This window comes from Ovis canadensis, chromosome 21 (assembly GCF_042477335.2).
Source record: "Ovis canadensis isolate MfBH-ARS-UI-01 breed Bighorn chromosome 21, ARS-UI_OviCan_v2, whole genome shotgun sequence".
In the NCBI taxonomy this organism is placed as follows: Eukaryota; Metazoa; Chordata; class Mammalia; order Artiodactyla; family Bovidae; genus Ovis; species Ovis canadensis.
The window spans coordinates 52,764,784-52,772,691 of record NC_091265.1 but is presented as its reverse complement, the minus strand read 5'-3'; positions in this window follow the sequence as shown (position 1 = coordinate 52,772,691).

The window sequence follows — 7,908 nt, the reverse complement described above, 5'->3', positions numbered from 1 at the left end:
CTTCCTCCAGGGAATCTTCCCAACCCAGGAATCAAACCCAGGTCTCCTGCATTGTAGGCAGATTTTTGACTGTCTGAGCTACCAGGGAAGTCCCTTGTATACTTTTAATGGCTCAATTATATGGTATGTGAATTATATCTCAAAACAAAGCACTTAATTAGCTGGGAGATTACCAAGACATGAATAACTCTAACCAACCATTCCCTGGAGCTCATGAATGCTAAAGGGAAAAAGAAACTATGAGAATAACAGCCACCTCAGAAATTATAGACAAGAGCCTGTACAAGTGAAGCCAGAGAATAGAAGGACCAAAACAGAATGAAATCACAGAACAAGAGAAAGATCAGACAGAAATACTTCAAAATATATTTTGATCTTCAGCATCTCTGTCAGTGCTAAACACTTCTGGGAGTTGAGAACTCATTGCTACTCTTGTCCTCTAGTTAGGGGAAGGTAACCAATGGGTTATCTTCCCTTAGTGACCTAGAGAGAACTGAGTATCCCCCAAAAATGCAGTCTCTACATTGATCCCGCTCATTCTGGGCCTGCTGATGGCTTATGCAAACTTTTGTACATTACTGTATCACTCGGGATCCTGGAAGAAAACGGAAGTCGGTCTTAAAATGTTTAACTAAAGGAAGATTAATGAAGAAACTGTTTATAGAACTATGAGCAGAGTCATGGGAACGGAAAGTGATGTTGACACATTTGGGAACCAATATTGGAGGGAAGCTATTACTTCCCCTAAGCCTTAAGGGGCAAGGTGCAGCAACCATGTAACCACAGCAGTAACAGTTGCAGCTCTGTAGCTGAGGAAGTGTGATGCCTCATAACCGAGGCTTTACATAGAAGAACCCAGTTACTGTCAAAACTATGACCAGAAAGAGAGACTTGTTTTCTCCTGACTTCCAGTTTGATTGGATGAACACCATGCGAAGGATAAAACCAAGGCGTGAGATGTTGCAGTCCATGTGGGCTAGCCTCCCAAGGTCCAGAGCAGGGCACCTGCTTCCTGAATCTCCCCTCCCCACTTTTCCATTGTGTCCCTGGGGGCTGATCTTTATATTAATTTCCTCAACAGGCACCCTTGCTCTCCTACTCCAGCTGGTTGCAAATAGCAGGACACCCTATTAGGAGATTGCAGGAGAGAAAGGGCAAGTTATTTAATTCTCTCACTTTCCCCCTCTGTGATGTTTCAAGGGCTGGTGGGCTTCTTGACCAAAGGTCAAAGTGGCTTCTCTGCTTAGATCTGTCTCCTGAGGAACCACTACTTGCTTCATCAGGCTTGGAAGATTATGATTTGCTTCTGTTCTTAAACAACTTGTGATATTATTCTATCACTGTGGTTTCTCTACATCCCACCCACATTTTGCAAAAAGCTCTTGTATTAACTATCCCTCAGATGAGCCCATTTGAACATTCCTTCTTAGTCTGATCAGTTACCTGACTATTCTAAGGATAGAAAATGGATCCTCCCTTAGAACAGTTTGAACGGGCAAGTGGAGACTTGTCTCTCTCTCTGGTCTTCCTGACCCTGCCCCAAATGGAAGCAAACATGATCCCTATGACTTTGGTTTTCATCTCAAGGAAGAATCTGGAGTCCTACTTATTCAAATTAATACAGGGGTTCCAATGAGTCCATGACAACTATCCTCCCCTGGAAGAGGCCTGGTTCATGAAAAGTTTAGAGCAACTGTAGGTATCATTTTTTTTTCTACCTAACGGATATATTTTTTTCTACTTTCTCTTTGGAAAAAAGAGTATGTAACCTCCAACTCACTCAACAATTAAAAATTATTTTTCCATTATTAGAACGCATTCTTTTCCCTGTTGTGGAAAAGTCCTTGGGGAGTAAGAGCTAGGAGTGGGGAATCCATGAACCTGCTAGGATACCGGTCGAGACTTCAGTCTTTTCGATTTGAAGCATTGTACCTGTAGGACCAGCATGTTTTGCAAGAAAGAAACACTGAGGAAAATCAAAGTGTACAGAGGTAAATCAGTTTAATATTTCTAGAATTCTCAACTTTAAACGCCTAGATTCTCCTTTCCCCCAAATAAATGCAAGAATGTCTAACCCTGAAACAGTACAGTTGTGTAAAGTGTCAGTTCCTCAAGTTCAAGACATTTCTGAACAATGAAGAAGAAAATATTTCCCTCAGAAGTTTTCCTCTAAATTGAACTGACAGTCTGTCCTTGGAGGGCAGGAAAGAATAAAGACTGTAAAGTCTCTTGAAACAGTGGAGTTCTATTTTGATCTGTTTCAAGAAACTGTTTAGCCCTTATATACAAATACAAGGTAAAGATTTTCAAAAACTCCTAAGAAGAAAAACAAGAAGAAGTTATACAAGAAAAATCTCTCCATGCCTAGGTAAAGTTAAAATGTAGGCTCCACAGTCACTGTTTACAAAGAAAGCCAAATAATGAATTATATTCTGTAAGTTGTATAAATATGAGTGAGTGAGTGAAGTCGCTCAGTTATGTCCGACTCTTTGCAACCACGTGGACTGTAGCCCACAAGGCTCCTCCATCCATGGGATTCTCCAGGCAAGAATACTGGAGTGGGTTGCCATTTCCTTCTCTAGGGGATCTTCCCAACCCAGGGATCAAACCCAGGTCTCCTGCATTGCAGGCAGACATTTTAACCTCTGAGCCACCAGGGAAGCCCAGTGTATAAATATATTAGATATTAAAAATAAGTTGTCAATTAACTGAATTTTATGACGAATTTCTATTTGGAAAAAAATATTTCTCAAGTGAAAAAACTAAATAACAAAACTGTGTTTAAAAGTATTCAGTTTAGTTCAGTCGCTCAGTTGTGTCTGACTCTTTGTTACCCCATGAATTGCAGCACGCCAGGCCTCCCTGTCCATCACCAACTCACGGAGTTCACTCAGACTCACGTCCATCAAGTTGGTGATGCCATCCAGCCATCTCATCCTCTGTCGTCCCCTTCTCCTGCCTCCAATCCCTCCCAGTATCAGAGTCTTTTCCAATGAGTCAACTCTTAGCATGAGGTGGCCAAAGTACTGGAGTTTCAGCTTTAGCATCATTCCTTCCAAAGGACACCCAGGACTGATCTCCTTTAAGATGGATTGGTTGGATCTCCTTGCAGTCCAAGGGACTCTCAAGAGTCTTCTCCAACATCACAGTTCAAAAGCATCAATTCTTCAATGCTCAGTTTTCTTCACAGTCCAACTCTCACATCCACACATGACCACTGGAAAAACCATAGCCTTGACTAGACGGACCTTTGTTGGCAAAGTAATGTCTCTTTTGAATAGGCTATCTAGGTTGGTTGCGTCTTTTAATTTCATGGCTGCGGTCACCATCTGCAGTGATTATGGAGCCTCCAAAAATAAAGTCTGACACTGTTTCCCCATCTATTTCCCATGAAGTGATGGGACCAGATGCCATGATCTTCGTTTTCTGAATGTTGAGTTTTAAGCCAACTTTTTCACTCTCCTCTTTCATTTTATCAAGAGGCTCTTTAGTTCCTCTTCAATTTCTGCTATAAGGGTGGTGTCATCTGCATATCTGAGGTTATTGAGATTTCTCCCCGCAATCTTGATTCCAGCTTGTGCTTCTTCCAGCCCAGTATTTCTCATGATGTACTCTGCATAGAAGTTAAATAAGCAGGGTGACAATATACAGCCTTGATGTTCTCCTTTCCCGATTTGGAACCAGTCTGTTGTTCCATGTCCAGTTCTAACTGCTGCTTCCTGACCTGCATATAGGTTTCTCAAGAGGCAGATCAGGTGGTCTGGTATTCCCATCTCTTTCAGAATTTTCCACAGTTTATTATGGTCCATACAGTCAAAGGCTTTGGCATAATCAATAAAGCAGAAATAGATGTTTTTCTGGAACTCTCTTGCTTTTCCCATGATCCAGCTGATGTTGGCAATTTGATTTCTGGTTTTTCTGCCTTTTCTAAAACCAGCTTAAAAATATTATACTTGGAAATAGTAAAATGAGAAAATGTATAAATACTAGATGAAATAAAATTTTAAATAGGATTCAGTTTATTGAAGTATAAGCCCCTTATAAGTTTTTCTCTCTTTTTTTAGGGAGAAAAAGAGACAATTTAACCTTGTGTGTAATGGCCTCACATTCTATGCTAGCTGCACCACGAAAACAAAAGTTTGTAAATTGACAACAAGCTAACAATTAGTAGTCATAAAAATGTGAATAGAAGAAAGCAAAAACATACAGGTGACTGCAGCCTACTATTTCTTTTGTTGTTGTTGTTACTGAATGTGGTTTTACAACATGAAATTAAATCTCAAATATTGGGTTTTATAGCCCACTTTATTTTTCATATTCTTGAAAACAATGATGTACTTTCTCTTGTGTGTGAATTCATAGAGATAGTTTTAATTTAAAATGCTTTCCTTCCAGTAGATTAACTCCTTCTTTGTATACGTGTAGAAGAAACTTCTAATGTTAATTGTTAGATAGTCTCTAGCAATTCAGATATTCCTGTGGCTTCTACCAACTCAGTCTATATTTAATGCTTTCTTCATAGTTTGACATTTATGCAATGATTGAATTATAGCTGGGAAACACAGTGTTTACACTATGGAGGGGAAATTATTGTATAATTAGTATGATGCACACCTCTTCTTTCAAAGTCTGTGGACCAGTACACTGCATCAAAAATGCTGGTTAGAAAACGAGTTTAGATAAGGCGATGGGAGATTGAGCACTGTACATAAAACAGTGATATTTGGTAGAAAACATAATTTATTCAGTCTTGCATTCTCACTTTACACGTGAAGTAATTGACACTTGCTTACCACCTATAGCTGCTGCTGCTGCTGCTGCTGCTGCTGCTGCTGCTAAGTCGCTTCAGTCGTGTCCAACTCTGAGCGACCCCTTAGACGGCAGCCCACCAGGCTCCTCTGTCCATGGGATTTTCCAGGCAAGAGTACTGGAGTGGGTTGCCATTGCCTTCTCCAGCACCTACAGCTACTTAGTGGCAAAACAAGGGTTGTTCTGCTATCTTCCAGCCCAGCATAGATAGTACCTTCACTGTAATATAAAGGGCAAGAATATATATAATAAAGTATCTATTTCATTGTGTAAAATTTCAGGCCTGGATATATTAATTATATGTCTGTACTTTTTTATAATAATGAGTTGGTATTTGAGAGAAATAAGAAAATTGGAAGCCATCTGTTTAAGAAACACACACACACGTGCAAGAGCAGAGGTATGAGTAAGAATTACTACTGTAAGTAATAAAGAACAGAATAAAGTAATAAAAGAACAGATTTGTTACTCTAAGGAAGGAAAAAGAAGGATAAAATGTTAATCTTTAAAATGTAGGCAGACCACGTCAAGGCCAATTACAAAATGCTGAAATAGAGAAAATGAAGAATGTTATCATAGTTAACCAGGGCAAATACAGTACTAATTTCCTGTGATGTGACATGGGTTAGGGGACTGGAAAATACCCTGGAGAATGCATGCCTATGTGTGTTAGTCACTCAGTTATGTCTGACTCTTTGTGACCCCATGGACTGTAGCCTACCAGGCTTCTCTATCCGTGGAGTTTTCCAGGCAAGAATACTGGAGTAGGTGGCCATTCCCTTCTCCAGGGGATCTTCCCAACCGAGGGATTGAACCCAGGTCTCCTGCGTTGCAGGTGGTTTCTTTACCAACTGAGCCACCAAGGAAGACATATGTTCATGTGATGATCTCAGCATAATCTTGGGTGCTACCATTGTCACAAGGCAATGGGATAATCCAGGATTGCTTGGAAGGATGGTTATAAAAGCAGCTTGGCAGGAGCTACATGGTGAACCCATGGGGATAGTATCAGAGTAAGACAGAAAAAACCCAGCAAACCCCCAAATATATAACTTCAATGTATAATGTTCACAGCAGAGATTTTTTTAATTGATATGCTATAAAATATTAAAATATGCATATTGGAGAGACTGTCTTTTCTCCATTGTTTATTCTCGCCTCCTTTGTTGTAGATTAAAAGACCATAAGTGGGTGGATTTATTTCTGAATTACCCTCTTCCATTGATCTATGTGTCTGTTTTTGTGCCAGTACCACACTGTTTTGATTACTGTAGCTTTATAAAAATAATCTGAAGTCAAGAAGCATGATTCCTCCAGCTCTGTTCTTTCCGGATTATTTTCACTTTTCAGGGTCATTGGTGTTTCCATACAAAATTTAAAATTATTTGATCCAGTTCTGTGAAAAAATGCCATTGGTATTTAGATAAGTATTGCATTGCATAAGAATTATTTTTAAAATAACCTTTGCTACATTTTTAATTAAATGAGCTTCTTGTATTTCACGTATTTACTGCAGTTTACTGCAAGGAGATCCAACCAATCCATTCTAAAGGAGATCAGCCCTGTTTTTCTTTGGAAGGAATGATGCTAAAGCTGAAACTCCAGTACTTTGGCCACCTCATGTGAAGAGTTGACTCATTGGAAAAGACTCTGATGCTGGGAGGGATTAGGGGCAGGAGGAGAAGGGGATGACAGAGGATGAGATGGCTGGATGGCATCACTGACTCGATGGACGTGAGTCTGAGTGAACTTTGGGAGTTGGTGATGGACAGGGAGGCCTGGCGTGCTGTGATTCATGGGGTCACAAAGAGTCGGACACGACTGAGCAATTGAACTGAACTGAACTGAATAATGATTTTATGTGAAAGGTGTCTTAGATCCCGTCTGTTACATAATTGCATGAGATAGTTACAAATGTAGGTTTCAGTGGGATGGTTGGTGCCAGGGCCTCTATTTGTAGTATGGTTACCAAGGGAATCCCTGAAACATGACTATTCATGGTCAGGTGACTTTCTTGCTTGCTTGCCATGAGTATCATTCCCTAAGTGTATAACCCCATGTAAGGATATGTCCAGTTTCTATGAAGATTTTCTATTGAAGATTCTATCTTCAATTTCAGTGGGTACATGAAGGATTCTACTGGCCATAACAGAGAGACGCTCAATTCTGAGCAGTTCTCTTAGGCATTGGTGGCATTGAGTCATTGGTGGCCTCATCTTCCTACTGATCCTCAATTGGCAGCATTTAAGCTGAAGGCTTTGCTATGCATTGCTCTCCATGCTGCAATCTTCAGAAAGCCTGAAGCTTCCTGTCTCATCTCTCTCCAGTGTCCCAGGGTGGGTCCTGCAGGCAGTGATGGGACCCTTCTTTTCTACCTCTTGCAAATTCTGAACTCCAGGTTCACAGCCCCCGGTCACACAGTCATGCCTTCTCTTAACATTGGTAGCTCTTTCTCCAGATGTTTTAGGGCAGCCCATACAATCCTACCTGGGTCTCAGAGATTGTATCAGGGGAGAATGCAATTCATCCTGTAGACACCCACAAACCTGACTGCTGCCTCTCCTCTCCCTCACCCTCAGAGAGCAGATACACTCAAATGCCACACTCTTGCTGAGTGATGCTAGGTAAGAGGAAAACCCCTCTTCATAAATCTGACACCTTCCAGGGTGGGGGGCGGAGGGAGGTTATATGGTGCCCACTATAGAGAAAAGTCACCTATATTAGTCTTCTAAGGCTCCTGTAACAAAGTGTTGCAAATTGGGTGGTTTAGAACAACACAAGTTTATTTCTTATTCTTCTGAAGGTCAGAAGTCCCAAATCAAGATCACCTCCCTCTGAAATCTATTCAAGAAGGACCCTTCTTTAGCTCTTCCTTACTCCTGCTGATTTTCCAATAATCTTTGGTATTGCCATTTCATAGCTAGTGGATATATCACTCCAACCCTCTGTCTTCATATGATGTCTTCCCTGTGAGTCGTCACATAAACTTGCCTATGTGTATGTCTCTCTCAGTGTGCAAATTTCCCCTCTTTATAAGGACACCAGTCGTAGTTTATAAAGGGCCCACTCTAATGACCTCATTTGAACTTGATTACTTCC